A 15,312-nucleotide genomic window follows, 5' to 3' on the forward strand; every position below is an offset into this window, starting at 1 on the left:
TCACACTGCTGCAAGACTCGTTTACCGTGTCACGCACCTGAGACCTTCTATTGTTTCACATAAGTTTCCTAGGATGGGGGGGTGGGGGTAGATAGAGGGTAACAGAGAATCTGGACTCCCGCTTCCTCCCTCTCCTTCCTGCGTGCGTGAGCTTGGACGAGGACAAACGCTCCCAATCCCTCGAAGCGGAGGTGTGGCCGGGGAGCAGGCGAGGGCCCGGCACGTGATGGGCGGGGAGCCCTCGGGAGCCCTCGGGGTCGGGATGCGGGCTGCGCCGCCTTTCCCCCCCGTTACCCACAAGCCTCCGGGTCCGCTGGGCGAGCAGGAAGCAGGCGTGCGGGGGCCCGAGGCCTGCCCGGGAGGCGTCTGAGGAGAACTGCCGTCCAGGCCTGGCCCCTAGCCGGCTCCGGTCTCAGACCGCCGGGTGGGACGCGGAGCTCCTTTTTGACAGCAGTCGGGCGGGAGCCAGTCAGGAAAGCACAGATATCTCCGTCCCCTTTTTCCGTCCTGCTCATCTTTATCAACCGGGCGCCCGTCTGCAGGGGGATTTCTAAGGTCTGGGGACTGCCTCGCGGTGTCTCACCGAGGAGTCCTGCCGTCGGGTGACTGACAGACGCTGTTATTTCCTCAAGCATCAAAGAATACGCACGAGCACACTTTGGCCTCACAGGCCCAACCTCCACCCCGTCCTCTAGTTTTGTTTTGTTTTTCACTCGGCCTCCGCATCGCGCCTTCCTGTCTTTCCGCCCGGATCGCCTGCGGTCTCACTTCTCGTCTAGACTCCGCCAGGCGGCTCGCGTTTCTGGCTCCCCCCCCCTCCCCCCCCCGCCTCTCCTCTCCACAGGCTGACGAGCCTCTTCCTCCTTTCGGCCCTTGGCGCCCCCGGCCCCGGACTGCATTTCCCGGCAGGCGCCGCGGCCAGCGGCCAATCAGCGGCTGAGGATTTGGCGGCGGCGGCGCCCAGAGAGTCGGGGTGGGGGGGGCTTTGTGCGCGGCGGTGGCGGCGGCGGCGGCGGCGGCGGGAGCGGGCGGCGGCAGCGGGCGGCCAGGACGGAGGCGGAGGCCGAGGGGGACTGTCCACACTGATCGCCCGCGGAGAGGCGCGCGAGGCCGCGTCGAGCCCCGAGGACCCTGCTGCCCCGGCCGGGCCGCCAGCCACGGGCTCGTCTGTGGGAGCTGCAGCTGCGCGGCGACCCCCATCCCTCCGGCTCCGCCGCCCACCCTCCCGCCCGCAGCCTTCCTCCTCTCGCTACGCGGCCGGCCCCGGCCCGGCCCGGCCGTGGCCCCCTCCTCGGTGCCGGCCGGCCATGGCAGAGGCGTCCGGCGCGGGGGAAATCTAGCCCGGGGATTTCATGAGGCCTAGCTTGGTTCCGCCTCCTCCCGCCGCGGCCCCGGCGGCTGCCCGCGCCCTAGCCCCACTCCGGGCCTCCGTGTCTCTCCTGTGATCGTACTGACACGGCCGGGGGGTTAGAATGGAACAAACTGAAGGTAAAGTGAATGCGCGCTTGTATGTGTGTGTGAGACAGAAAGAGAGTGTGAGGGTGTGTGTGTATTGGAAGGGAGGGCTGAGGAGGGGAAGACGAGGAGGGGGCGACCTAGGAATGGGACCCGGGTCGGGAGAAAGACCTTAGCAGGGATGGGAGGACCACTGGGTGGCCCGAAAGGGCTCGAGGGGTGTCTGGAAGGATGGGGCAGGGTGGGGGTGTGGAGGGGATTGGGAGGTGGGGTTGGGGAGGTAGGGACTGGGATGAGAGATGGAGTGGCGCTGAGCTGGGAATTGGGGGTAGAGGTGGGATGGGGGCGGGGGTAAAGATGGAACGGGGGAGGGGGCAGGGAGCGATGAGAAGAGTTGGTCGGAGATGGGAGACCTGGGCGGACTGAGAAATAGGCAGGTTTGGGGGTGGAGTGTGTGAACTAGAGGAGAGTCTGGGGGAAGGAGAAGGAATGTGATGGAGAGACGAGGCCCCAAGGGAGCTATGAGGGAATGGAAGTGGAGGAAAAGGTGGATTAGGAAAAAGGGATAAGAAGTGATTGAGACAGGATGCAATCGGAAGATAGGAAATAGACTCAGGAAACCGGGAGACCCAGGATTGGGCTCGGGAAGGAAATGAACTGAATGTTGACAAGGGGTGAGAACTACGGACCAAGCGTCACAGAGTGGGAGGAAAAGAAGGGGCAGGGGGGTTGCTAGAGTGTTAGGAAGGGAAAGCCTTTTGTTCCTATATTTGTGTATTCTGTGCGTTTTCTTTCAAGGCTCGAGAATGGAGAAGCTAGTGGTTATGGTGTTGTGAAATGGAGAGGTGTGGGTTTTACTGCTTTGAGGGAGGAGGAGGTGTGTTCCTGTAATGGTAGCAAGACAGGGAGAGCCATGGCCATAATTTGATGGTTTTGGTGAGAGAGTGAAGACTATTCAGATTTAAAGGGGGCAGGGGCAGCCATGTTTGCTGCCAGGCACTGCAGTGTAAATAAATTCCTTCTTGTCTCCGACATCAGTAGGAATCTGGAAGGGGCCAGTTCAGATTTTTAACCCCCCTTCTTTCTATTCATGAACTCTTCCCATACATCTTGGGGTCATATAAAATTATTCATAACCACCAAAGGAGGTAGTGATGTTTTCCATCTTGTGTGTTTCGCTTTCTCCCACCTCTTTTCCCTCTTCCTTCTGGTTGCGAACACGGCATGCTAATGAGATGCAGTGTAAAATTTAACCCTTTTAATAAAGTTAAAAGTATGTTTAATACTGGGTGAAGGAATCATAACTAGTCTCTCTCTTTCAAGCATGATCATGAAAAGTCTTAAATATTGGAAATGCATTTGTTTCAGAAGCTACCGAAGCAGTCAACATGTTTTCTGCAATTCTTTGAGTAAACAAGGAAATTGCCTGGGTTGTTTTACTTGGGCTTGTGCTCTTGGCAGAGCACTGTGTGGGGGAGAAGAGGGGATCAGAAGGTCTCCTGTGGTAGAGTATCTACTTTCTATAGTTCGAGTGTTGGAAAATTAGAAATGTTTGTATTTTTAAATGGGTTTTCTGATAGCTCTTGCTTATAGAGGATGGGCGTGTTAAACGTTTTCTTTTTTAAAATAAACCCTCCTCCATCCTTTCCCTTTGCTTCCATACAATTGCTCAATACAATCGCCAAATGTCAGTTCAGCACAGTGCAATGATCTGTGAAGCAGGCATGCAGATCTCAGAGCATCATTCAGGTGCCAGGTTTTTTTAGTGGGAACTTCAGGTCACACTCTCCAGGAAAGCAACAGTAACTCTCTAATGTATTCAAATGTATCTACTTGTGTGATTTGAAAATAGTTACTATTCTAAAGGTTTAAATACTAACAAACTTAGATAAACTAAGTGCAGCCCGTTTTATTTTCATACTGAAAAGGATTAAATGTGTGAGTGACCTTTTGTTTTTGCTATATTATTGTGATTGGGGGAATCCAAACTTTAATCCATCATACTGATACTGAAATTATTCTCTAATACCAGTAGGGCCTATTAAAATTTTAATATGATGGACTCAAACCAGTTGTACTACATTTTGATTTAATCTTAGTGCATTATCCTTTCAAGTTGTTAAATAGAATTTTAAGATACGTTCTTGGTTTTTTGGAAAAATTAAATATTATCAGAGTGTTACTCTAGGAGAGCACTTTCAGAAGAAGGGTTAGATTTACAGCTTGGAGTGTTTTTGATTTGATAATATTCAGCCTGAATTTTTAAAGAATCTTACGAGGAAAAGCTACTCTCAAAAAAACCATTCAATATGCTTTTTTTTTTTGAAATTTCTTTATATGGTGGTTTCATTTTCATATCTCCCGCTTGATTGACATGTTATTTGTAGTTAATTTGTAAATGAACTAACAGTGCCATACAGTTTTAGGAAAATGAGAGATTATTGTATATTAAAATAAAAGATTCTTGGAAGCTTGCGTTACTTAGAAAAAAAAGTACTCCTATAAATACAGCCTTTTGTAAAGATTCAGAATTTTGTAAAGAGAAAGGTGCCCTGCCCAGCTACCCTGAATATTCTGGTTCCTTGGCTAGGGAATCTATATAATGAGGAAGGCTATTCTGGATAGATGATTCTTAATTAAAATCCAGACTTCGCTCTCATTACCATGTCCATCATTAGCTCACCTGCGGCCTATGATAGCTTTTATTTTTTTTAAGCTTTAAGTTAATAGATATGTTGTTTCTTAGACTAATCAGATTAAATGAGTTTTGGGTAAAGGAAATTGGTTGCCTTGAGGTTGGTCATGCTTGAATGAATTGTCAAAGTTTTCAGTCAATTGTCTGATTCTAACTATCCAGAAACTGGGTATTCAGTTTCTGAAGTTCATAATAATAACACTAGTAATAGCTGCTGATAGTTGTTGTCCTCTAAACATGTGCTGGGCTAAGTGTCTTTTGTGGATGATTTCCTTTTATCCTTCCAACAGTTGTGTGGGGTTAGTACTATTAAATCCTTTTTATAGGTGGAGAAATTGAGCTAAATAACTTAATAACACACAGATGGTAAAGAACAAAGCCAGTATATGAACCTAGGTTCTTTTCTAATTATAAAACCCGAATCAGAAGACCTTTACTTTTACTTTCTTTTGAAAATTCATAAAAATAATACATGTTCAGTATTTAAACTTTTTCAAATATTGGAAAAGACTGAGAGATTTTTTAAAAGTTAGCACTCCATCTCCACAATAACCATTTTGAAGTTTCTTGTGCGTCCTCCTAGAAAATTCCTGTACATATGTATATACGTTTGTCTTAAAATACATAAAATTGGATCACACTATTCGCATTTTGCTTTTTTTGTTTTAATAGGCTACCTGGGACACCCTTGTAAACCAGCACACATAGACCTACAGCTTTCTTTTTTTTTAAGGGTCATATAGTATTCCATTGTTTGGAATGGAACATTAAGTTGTTAACAAGTTTTTGCTGTTATAAGTAATATTGCAGATCCTGAATTAAGTCCCTGACAGCCTCTTTACATAGAAGAGATAGTCCAACTACTTTATTTTACAAGAGAAATCACTGAGACCAAAAAGTTAAGTCAAGGCTTTGGTAACAAACCTGTTACCTGACTCTTTATCCCAGGGGTCCCCAACCTTGGAGATCTAATGCTTGATGACTGAGGTGGAGCTGAAGTAATAATAATAGAAATAAAGTGTGCAATAAATATAATGCTCTTGAATCATCCTGAAACCATCCTCTCCACCCTGGTCTCTAGAAAAAATTATCTTTCACGAAACCGGTCCCTGATGCCAAAAAGGTTGGGGACCGCTGCTTTATACCACATCACATTACTTCATTATTGTGAATGTACTTGTGCTTTCTGTGAAAGCTCAAGGTGAGGGGAAATACTCAAGGTTAGGCATGGTTAGTATAGTGAGCCCAAGGGGCTTAACTTGCAGTGAGGTCAAGGCTCTTCTTTTTTTCCATACTTTGTTCACCATGCCATACATATATCATATACACAAAATATTTTTACATGCATAAGTGAGTCTTGCCCAGGTATCTTGAATTTTGTGTTTTGAGTAATCAAGTGGTTTTGGCAGAATTTTTCCTGTTTTAATTAAATTATCAATGAAATTTAAAAAGAAAAAAAAAAAAAGAGGTCCAGCTTGGTCCTGGGAAAGAATTTGGAAAGAAGATTGAGACACTAGTAAGTTTGTTAAATGAGCTAAAAGCACCTAATTGAAGACAAGTTTTTTTTTAAAAAAAAAGTCATAGGCACCATTGATTATTTTTAATTATTTTTTACTATAAGAAGAAAATTAATAACCATGGATACTTATTCATTGAGTTCTTTTAAAACAAAAAATCTGTTTTAAACACTTAAAAAATTAAAATCATTAGAGCTTTAGAAAGGTTTAGAATTGAATATCTATCCATAAAATCTGTTTTTGATGCAATGCTGTTTTTAGTTTTACTTTAAAAAAAAGTCTATTATATGTTGAAAGAGCAGCTGATTTATTCATTTGTTAGTAAACAACATGTCCAGCATTTGAGTTTTTAAATGAATGGTGAGTTTTACTTCTGCAGGCTACTCTTTTAATAAAATATAAATACAGATAAATTTAAGGAATTGATTATACTATGACTACCTAACACTTTTTTAAATACTCAGAGGGTTTTTGTTTTGTTTTTATTGTTGACCTTAATAAGGACTTAATAAATATTTTTAAACACTTTTGTGTTACGTTGTGCTCATACAGGGTAACATGACAATAAGGGAAAAGGCATATTTAAAATTTTGTGATTTAGAGAATGTTCAATTTTTACTAAGTGGATGTGTGTCATTACTTCTAAGGTAAATCTGCCTGTTGACAGATTTTGAATTTGAAAAGCTCTTTGATAAATGGTTCTTGGCTTATTTTTAAATTTTATCAATAGATGTGAATCTGGGTTCTCACTGAGTGATCTACAATGAGAGCTCTTCCTACTAGGTTCCCTTTTTCATCTAGGTTTAGAATTATATTGAGAGGAAAGTGAGTAGGAAAATGAAAAAAATTTACTTTCATATAGTTTCCACTTTAACAATGTATGAATATGAATATTGCAGTCTAATAGTCCTTTGCTTTTACATGACACCTTCTGAGATATTTGATAGAATTGTTGTTGTTTAGTCACTCAGTCATGTGCCACTCTTTTTCGACCCCAGTGACTGTAGCCCGCCAGACTCTTCTGCCCATGGAATTCTCCAGGCAAGAATACTGGAGTGGGTTGCCATTTCCTCATCCAGGAGATCTTCTTGACCCAGGGGTCAAACCCGCATCTCCACAGTCTCCTGCATTGCAGGTGGATTCTTTACCTCTGAGCCACTGGGAAAGCCTGTTTGATAGAATTCCAGCACAATAACGTGTGTGTGTGTGTGTGTGAAGTTGGAAAGCCCAAGGATTATTTAACTCAATTTAAATAAATAGGTATTTTAAATTAAAGAAATACATGGCTTCCTCAGATTTTGTGGGTGAGACAAAATTTAGTTTATCATATTGATTTGAGATTCTGAAGATTAGGAAGTCTCTTGTGAAGGCTTTTGCCTACTGGCGTTTTGGCCTTAGGCAAGAGGGTATTGTGTCTGGTGAGTCTTGTGTTACTGTGGAGTCATAAGAAAGCTATACATAAAAAACAAACAAAACCTTAAAAGACTTTTTAAGTTGTAAAATGTGACATATATATATAAAAAAAAGCATCAAACCTAAATGTACAGTATAAACAAATAATTAAAAAGTGGACATCATGGAGTCTTCTCCCAGGTAATAAGTCCTTTAAGAAAAAGCTGCAAAGACAGCCTCATCGGTTTAAGTGATATTGCCATATTGGTAGTTGGTCTTGAGGGATAATGGTATATTGAAAACTAAGCGGAAAAATGAATAACCAAGAGGGAGGGGTCAACACTCAGTAAAAACTGAATCACCAGTTTTTGTTGTTATCAAAAGTGTTACCTAGACAATTAAAAAAAAAAGTTTCCTAACATTTGGTGTAGTCATTTAGTGATTTGACATCTTGGTGCTTTACTAATGAATGTGGAAAAAAATAATGCTGAATCCTACAACAATCATGTTGTGTTACACAAAGTTGTTTCTTCAGAGTTCATCTCCGTTACACTTTTTGGTCAGATTCAGTAACTACTGGTTTTAGATTTATGTGCAAACTCTTAACAATGGCTTTTGCTTCGAAAATGTCAGATTTGCCTATATCAATAATCTCCTAACTTAAGTATCTTATTTACAAAAACTAGTTTGACTCTCTTGCTTTCACGTTAATGTAACCATGAGGAAAAGTATTAACCTGAGAAGCAATCAGCAGTGGCAGCCTATGTTGACTCTTCATCTGTGGTGCATGTTGAGTTTTACCCTCACTGCATCCTGGCTAGGTGAACCAAATTTCTTTCTTAACTGGAGAAACCTATTTTAATATGCTCCCCTCGGTTTCTAGACCATTTTCTTACAGATATGGAAAGGTTAAATGTTGGCTTTAGGGGATTTTTTTTTTTTTTTTTTTTAAGATATTTGTTATTTGGCTGTGCCAGGTCTTAGTTGCATCATGCAGGATCTAGTTCCCTGACCAGGGATGGAACCTGGCCCCCTGCATTGGGAGTGCAGTCTTAGCCACTGTACCGCCAGGGAAGTCTCTGCAGGATTTTGATAGCAGAAAAAAGTTGAATTGTTTTCCTCTCTGACTACCTGATGGACACAGTCTATTTGAGTAAAATTCTCCAACGTGGATTTTGTGAAGGACATTTTTATAAATGACAAAGGATATCTGCATACATAAATTAAAGCCTTTTCCTGGCTTTTGTAATTCTGTTACTTTAAGTCCTCTGTGTTTCTCATGATCTCTTCAGGATCCAAATACATTGCAATATGGTATTTCATGTTTGATTGTGGTAAGAAGCTTCTTGTTATGCTTTACTTAGAATTCCAATGAAATGTTGTTCTTTTTTATGTTGGGTGAACATTAAATACATGCCTAGCTAATTTTTCCTCCTGCAAGAATGAGAAGTGTTTGTTTTAAATCTTGAAATGAGTATATATGTTGAGTTTTCCTAGATATGGAAACAAACATGATTTAATATGATAGTTTTTAAACCTAAATTAGGTAATTTGGCTTTGTGTATTAAGTAGGGTTAATATGCTTTTGGTCATCTCATGTTTTCTATGTTATCACCTATACGTGTAAGCCTTGATCATTAGAATTTATTTTATTGTGTGATGGAATTAGGGTATTGAGGTTAAGGCATTAATTAAAGAATTACACCTTTATGCCTATAGGTCTACACAGGTAGCACCCCAAAGAAATGCTGATAGCCCTATTAGTTTTTAATTTTTAATGGAAAATTGTCCTTTCCAAAGTGGCTGCTAGTTTAAAAACATTTATTATGTTTAAATTATGTAAGGCTTGTTTATTATAGAGAAGTTGAAAACTTCAGTAAGATATAAGGAAGATTATAGTCCCCTGAAATCTTACCAGCTGGAAATAGCTACAGTTAACATTTTGTTCTGTATCCTTCCAGTGTCTTTCCTATGCATATATATATATATTTTTAACAAATTATAATGGTGCACAATATTATTTTATAACCTGCTTTATTGTGAAATAAATTTTCTTGAGAATGTGATTTTTTTAACTTGATACGTAATTTCATTGTATGTGTGTGGCATATCTGTTTTTCATTATTCTATTAATGGTATTTTAGGCAGTTTTTAGATAGATATTGTAATTTGATGGACATTCTTACCTATTAAAAAAATTATATGACTGATGATTTCATTACAATAAATGTAGAATTAAGAAAGTTTTTTAATAACATTTTTGTTGAAAAATAATTCACATACTATACAATTCAGTCATTTAAAATGTACAGTGTAATGGTTTTTACTATATTCACAGAATTGTTCAGCTGTCACCACAGTCGATTTTAGAACATTTCCAGCAAGGTTCGAACAAATTTAAACTCCCAGCAATATCATAGAGGCTTTGTTTTTTAAAAATTGCATTTTTTTTTTAAAGTAGTGTAAGTATACAAGGACACAGCAGCTTGTGTGGTACAGTTTTTTCCTTTATAATTCCTAGCATTTATTTTTGAAAAATTTTATTTCCAGCTTTATTAAGATATAACTGATGCATACTTTGTATCTGTGTATGGAATGAGTTAAAACTCACCTATGAAAACAAGATGCTCATATTCCTATGTTGAGAAAACATGACATAAAGTATGTGGTAGATTTTTTGAATTATAAAAGCATCTTTCTGTTCAGTCAAGGTGCCTTTAATGAGACAGTGTTGTATATGGTTTAAAAATACCTTTCTTTTCATTCAAATTTTATTTAGAAACAGCCTTTTTTAGAAACTGTCTATGGAAAGTATGCTATACCTATATAATCAACTGTAACAAACTTGTCATCATATAAAAAGTATGGCTTTGTTTTTATTGAGAGACTTGCTTTGCTCTGACTGACCTTCACCCTGAAAGTTGTTCTGTTTGCTTTGAGCCATTTAACAAAACATCTTTTTTTTTTTTAAACTCAGCGGGCAGTGGAGTATAGGGCAAGAGTCAAGGAGAACTCAGTTCTTATCCCCACCATACCTCTTACCACTGGGGCTCAGGTTTTCTTATCTCTAAAGTGGAGATGAAAAAATGACTACTTTTTGAAATTATAGGGATCCAAACTAGAAGTGCTAGAGTACCTAGAACTAGACCCGGCACGTAACTGATAATAAATGTTTTTTTTTAATATAAGAAAAATAACATGCAAAATGAACTAGTCTTCAGTCAAATGTTTCATGGATGAAGATGTGAACTCAGTTGGCCTAAATGCACTTCCATACATGTTAAAGGTTGAATGGTAATTAGTCCTTGAGCCAGTCTTTGCATGGGTTATATGGGTGTTTCTCAGTTGGTAAAGAGAATTCATGCTGGTGCAAGTATAAACATGAAGTTAACTTTCCAGTCGAAATTTACTTCCACTGTTGTTATTACAACAGCTTGATGGCTATAGCTTCACCAGCGCTTCATGTTCTGATGAAGCAAAAAAGTGGTAATGTAAAATTTGAATATATGGTATGAAGTCCCTTATGTTTTCTTCATTGTTTATTTTAAAGGTAAAATGTTGAATGCAGTTGAACCTAAAATACTAAAGTGATGAACCAAAGGAAAAAAACATTGGTCTTTATAGGAAAGATAAACTTAGTAAATTATCATTTTAGATGTTATGATAAATTGCTTAGTACTTTAAAAACTACATATCATTTCTGTGATACATTGCCTTGCTATGGTAAAAGAAAGTAAAATTTGAACAATCTCAAACCAATTTACTATAATTAAGAATTTTGCCAGGGAAAGAGGAAGGAAACTATGTGGATGAACTTGTTAGTTTACTAGACTTCATAGTAAGTGGAACAAGATGACAGATGTAAGTCACATAGTTTGTCATAATTTTCACTGTGAGCTAGTCTCCTTGACGTAAGGGATTGGAAAGTAATTTAATGTGAATTTTCTTTCAGTGGTTGCCATATCTGTTGTTGCCCAGTGTGGTCAAGAACAAAGTGAGGATGGCGAGGTTAAACCAAATAGATAAGGGAAATTGGGTGTTTTGTATTGGTGCAAGGAAGTTCAATAGTAATGTGGTTTAGTCAGGAAAAAATAAGAACTACAAAGCAACCTAAAATGTTGTGTAACTTAGTGGAATAGTAACTTAATAGTCAAGTGAAAATTGTATGCCTGTATTTAGTGACAGGGCTCCTGGTTAAATGAAATTATAGAGTGGGATTTTGGGGGGTTTTTTGTTTTTGTATTTTATTCGCTAATTGTGTTTAATTTCACATAGGTCGCTCCCTGATACAGGATATTTTAATGTCCTTGACCATCATCTTTCTCTTAACATATTTTTAGTGGAAAATTATTAAGTGAAAGTTTTATAATATATTTGAGGTGATGGCACTAGATTTAAACAGATTATGGGGTAGTTATGTTTATAACAGTTATGTTTTAAAAATAGTGTTGCTGCATGGAACCCTGCTCAGTGTTTTGTGGCAGCTTGGATGGAACGGGAGTTTAGGGGATAATGGATATATGTATGTGTATGGCTGAGTCCCTTCACAGTTCACCTGAAACTGTCACAGAATTGTTTGTTAATTGGCTAACCCTACTACAAAATTGGAGAAGGCAATGGCACCCCACTCCAGTACTCTTGCCTGGAAAATCCCATGGACGGAGGAGACTGGTAGGCTGCGGTCCATGGGGTCACTAAGAGCCGGATACAACTGAGCGACTTCACTTTCACTTTTCCCTTTCATGCACTGGAGAAGGAAATGGCAACCCACTCCAGTATTCTTGCCTGGAGAATCTCACGGACAGCAGAGCCTGGTGGGCTGCCATCTATGGGGTCACACAGAGTCGGACATGACTGAAGCGACTTAGACTACAAAATCAAAAGTTAAAAAAAAAAAAATAGTGTTGCTCTATTACTAGTGGTATACACTCAGAAAAATTAAAAATGATAAGAAAAAGTGCCACTTCCCTAACACACTTTGATCCTTAATGAATTTTGTAGAAAGAAATATGGTGATCATGCTTTACCCTTAAAATCTTATTTTTTTAAATAGGTATTGGTTGTGAATTCAATGTAACTGTTTGCTATTGCAAATAATTAACACCTTTAAATAATGCCAGTAGGGTAGGTAAGACAATAAAGTTAAGTTTTAAAGTCACATATGTTCTTGTCAGCATGCGTATCCAAACCATCCATTTATGTGTTGGTGACTGGGAGGAATCATAGTTTGCTTTCCCCTTGTTTGGGGTCATTTCAGGTGATCTGGATCACCTCATTTAACCTTTATTATGGGCTGTAAACAGAAGTCCTAATAGGTTGTATGTTTTTGGAATTCATGAAGCCAAGCCAGAGAGGTAGAATCACAACTAAAACTGAAGGCTCACGACTTCAAGGCCAAAGTCAAAGCACGTTTTTCCTTGTTGCTGATTTATCTTACCTTATTCTGGCATACAGGTTGGATTGCTCAATTTCCTTGTATGTGATTTCTGTCTAGCTTTACGGTATTGTTCACCAATTTCTTGGGGAAAAAATGTATTATCATCCTTATTTTTATAAGCTTTATTTAGGATGTTTGTGTTTGGGTCAAATTTGAGAAATGATATACATCCGCACTGACCAGTAGAATTTTCTGTAGAGATGGAAATACACTGTCTCTGGCTGTCTGGTATAGTAGCCACTTGCCACTGTGGATTTTGAGCACTTGAAATGTGGCTAGTGTACTTGAGAACTAAATTTTAAATTTTATTTAATTTTACCTTGTTTAAAATTAATCACATGTGAGTAGCACAGATTTAGGTATTCTTGAAGGGAAGGAATTAAGTAGAAGTAGACATTTTCACATTTTTTGCCCTTGTGGGTATGGCATATTGTGTTTTTGTGGGGTTGGGATTTTAGAATCTCATTTTTTCAAATGCTCGTTATTTTAGATAGTAAATAAATCCATTCACAGGAAACAACTTAGTTTTTGATTATTATTTAAACCATGCAAATTTTAAATATTTAAAAATTTTAAGTAAAAAAATTTAAAATATAAGTCTTTTTAAAAACTTTTGATTGTTGCAGTTATAAACAGACTGTGTACAACTGATCAACAAAATGGTTTCATTTCAGTAGTTTTTTGGAGTCATTATGGTTAAATAATATTGAAATCTTAAACTTTTTATATTGCGTGGAATAAGTGACTATAAACTGTTATTTAAATCTTTTTACTACAGCCTCAGAAGCCTTTGAGACAAAGAGAACTTGAAAGAAAATAAAAGATATAGCTGGTGATCACATCTTCACATGTCTTCCTCCAGTCTTTCTATGTGACTAATTCCTGGTTTGGATTCTACGAATCCTTTTGATAACAATCCAAGAGTTACTGTATCCTGCAGTCACTATATCCTATTTTATAGTATTGATAGCTTATCATCATCTGAAATTTTCATGCTTCTTTAAGCTCCATGAGACCAAGGTCATATTTCCTTTGATTTCCCAGGACCTAGAACAGGGCCTGGTACATAGTTGATGTTCAGTAATGAACCATGTCACAAACAAAAGGAGAAAAAGACTTTGTCTGGAATTAGATATATTAATATATCTGGAATCAGAAGCCACTTAGAGTCCAGGAATAGGCAGGGTGAGGCTCAGATTTTGATTCTTTTGGTGGTGTTGGCGTGAGCAATTTATAGGATTAGTTTAGAATGATTTTGTATAGAAGCATTTCTCTGGGAACTCTTATTTTAAGAACAAACTTTTGTCCAGGCATACACATATGTAGTAAATAAATCATCTCCACACAAAACATCATACAATTGACAAAATGGAAAAACAAGTGAGAAAATATTTCCATGCTTGGTTTTTGAGTATTCAGCCTTATTTCCTAACCTCTTAGAGATTAAGGGATTTACTTGAAGTCACTTATTTGTTTGCTGTTGGTGGGAACAGAGAGAGCTGCCAAACTCTGGTTTTCCAGTGTGGTGTTTTGACTTAATCATCTTTGAATGGACATGACTGCAGCAGATATGGGCACTTTACCTGATAAAAGCATTGTTTGATAGTGGTTTGAGTTATCTGTGGGTAGTCAGAGATCAAATGTCTCTTCCAGTAAACTGGGGTGATTTAAGTTCTGATCTTTAAATGCCAGCCTGGTAAGTGTGAAAAGGATGTTGTTTTTACTAATCTGTTCCTGTACATAGGCTTAAATAGTTAATGGTTTGAAATGTGAATGAAAGTCTTTTTATTTGGGCAACTTATACATTATTCACCTTTACCAAGTAAACTTCCAGTGAGAGGTTCATTAGATAAAATGTTGGCTTGGTAGAGTTCTTTTGGATGGCTGCGAGGGGGCTTTTCTTTATTAACTGTGGCTGTTACATGTTTAACAGACTTAAAAAATGGCTCTTACTGTAGTGCTGTCTTTACTACTGTAAGTTTTCTCCATACCTATCACATAATTTTGTGAAAATCAACCACAAATTCCAGTGTGGCCTGGAGATTTTGGTGGTCTGAAATTGAAAGATATAGTATTTTAGTAATGAAAGGATCCATAACATTATCATGTCATGCATGATGATGGCTTTACTGCCTTTTCGTTTTTTGTGTCACGTCTCTGACTAGAACGAAAGTGAAATCTAGAGCATAGACAGCAGCAGTGATTGTGGCAACAAAATGGGAAGAAATCCTTTCCTTCCCTTCTGCATTGTGAAAGGTGGCAGCAACACCTACTTGGCAATTAAAATGTAGTGGCTTCTCCTGGCTGTCTAGGGGCAGGTTGTAGGTCACGTTAGCATCTTTGTATCCACAGATAGGACTGTTCATGTTGTGGTGGGCTAAAACCTTTGCAAGTGACATTTCTGTTTCGTGTTCCCCAGATCTTAGGTTAAGGAATCTAAGAGAATTTTGCTCCTCCCTGCATATTTTGTAGCAGAACTAATAAAGACAAAAGGAGTGTTTAGAAATGCTGTCAGAGAAGACACTGCATTAGTTTCCTGTTGACTCGCTAACAAATGTTGTCAAACTTAGCGGCTTAAACACAACAAAATTTAAAGCAGTACACATTTATTGTCTTACCGTACTGGGTGTTGGAAGGCCTCCGTGGGGCTCGTGGGGCTAAGATCAAGGAATGAGCAGGACTGCGTTCCTCCTGGAGGTTCTTGAGGTGACTCTGTCCCTGCCTTTTCCACCTTCTAGAGGTGCCTGCGTTCCCTGACCCACGGTCCCCTTCCTCTTATTTTCCATGCCAGAGTAGAGCGTCTTCAAACCTCTCTG

General features: G+C 39.2%; 1 protein-coding gene across 9 annotated transcripts in view; it reads left to right on the top strand.

The window, feature by feature from the left end:
• The first annotated feature begins 987 nt into the window (after positions 1–987).
• The window catches only part of NSD3 (nuclear receptor binding SET domain protein 3), a 99,470-nt gene continuing 85,145 nt past the window's right edge, over positions 988–15,312 (top strand). For all 9 annotated transcript variants that reach the window (XR_014063418.1, XR_014063419.1, XR_014063420.1 and 6 more), the window contains exon 1: positions 988–1,488. The gene's annotated coding sequence lies outside the window, so the exon portion shown is untranslated. The remainder of the gene's footprint in view (positions 1,489–15,312) is intronic.

This window comes from Giraffa tippelskirchi, chromosome 8, assembly GCF_054371585.1.
Source record: "Giraffa tippelskirchi isolate mGirTip1 chromosome 8, T2T-mGirTip1v1.2.pri, whole genome shotgun sequence".
In the NCBI taxonomy this organism is placed as follows: domain Eukaryota; kingdom Metazoa; phylum Chordata; class Mammalia; order Artiodactyla; family Giraffidae; genus Giraffa; species Giraffa tippelskirchi.